Source organism: Austrofundulus limnaeus, unplaced genomic scaffold (genome assembly GCF_001266775.1).
Source record: "Austrofundulus limnaeus strain Quisiro unplaced genomic scaffold, Austrofundulus_limnaeus-1.0 Scaffold171, whole genome shotgun sequence".
Taxonomy (NCBI): Eukaryota; Metazoa; Chordata; class Actinopteri; order Cyprinodontiformes; family Rivulidae; genus Austrofundulus; species Austrofundulus limnaeus.
In genome coordinates, this window is record NW_013952573.1 from 340,059 (window position 1) to 341,596 (window position 1,538).

A 1,538-nucleotide genomic window follows, 5' to 3' on the forward strand; every position below is an offset into this window, starting at 1 on the left:
CACACACACACACACACACACACACACACACACACTTATCTATATACTTGTTTATTTCTATTTGTTTTTTGTTGTTGTTTCTTCCTTTTTCTACTGTTTAAGGGATATAATATGTATTTTTTCTTTCTTTCTTTTATATGTGGCTCAAAATAAACTAAACTAAAACTAAAACTGTATAAACACTTCATAAACACACCATGATAAAACAACAAGGGTACAAAAAAGTAAAGAAGTGATGCAGATATTTATGCTCAAGTTCATCTTGATAAATCATTTTYTCACAAGGACACAATCCTATTATATTGTGAAACGGTGATTCAAATGCATGCAGAGTCTCTGTTTTGCCACACTTCTGCTGAGAGGTGAAAAGAAAAGAATTACATTTATGGGTAATGCAGATAATGTGGATCTGTTGAGATCTTTAAGCTTCAGTGTGAACTGTGAAGTGGCAGGGATGAGAACGGTGTCTTGCTTTATGTGAAAGAGTTCATGGGTGTCTTGTTCACGAGTGATGGTAGTATGGAGCAGGACTGAGGATTGACAGATCGGGGCCTTGTCCTCAGTAATGAGGATGTTGCTTTGGTTGATTGTGGTGAAGAAACAGTTAAATTGAAAGGCAAAGCTCTTGATTTACTAGTTCATTAATGTACCAATAAATAACCTGTGATCGTGAGGTATGGTTCATGACCGGAAGAACACATTTCTGAATATAAGTGGCTACAATGACCTTTATCCATAGAGTGGCTAGGTTTAGCCATAGAGATAAGTCAACAAGATCCATCATTAGAGGAGATTCCTAAGTAGAGCCGCTGCTCCTCTGCAGCAAAAAGAGTCAGTTGAGGAGGTTTGGGCATTTGATTTGGATGCCTCCTGGACATCTCCCTTGATAAATTGAAATATCATTCCTTTGTTTGTGGCTGTTTTTTTTAAATCAGGAACTAAGCTTTATTTTCAGCCTGACTGAGATTTCAACTCTCTTGTCTCCAAAATATTATTGCGGTTTTGTGTGATGTGAGTGTCATAGCCTGTAATCAAAGTGTCCTCAACCTCTCACTATCACAGTCAAACTGGCTTAATGTTGGCCAATCCACCATCCACTAATAGGTTACCTCAGTGTGGTTACGCCCACATTTTTTTTAACTGTGGTGTTTTTTTTATGAATGTTGGGAAATTCATGAAGTTGTTGTAAGATACCCAAACGAGATATATGTGTGTATGTGAAAGTGATAAATATTAAAACCCACATCATTTCAGACGACTCAGCCTGGAACAAAATGATAAATGAGATATCCAATAAAGTCAATAATATCTATGATTTTAGAGGTGCTGAACCAACTAGTTATTGTCATGCTGACGGCAGAAAACAAAGAGTGCGAGGTGAGTTTAGGACAGCAGGAGAGTTTGCCCTTCTCCGTCCTTCTGGCTTCCCTGTATTCTCAGAGGGTCTAGTTCCCCTCCCCTTCAACACAGCCACACACACAGCGTGCAGCTATGATGTGCCGTGCCACTCATTCCCTCCATCTGTTTATAAGCATTTG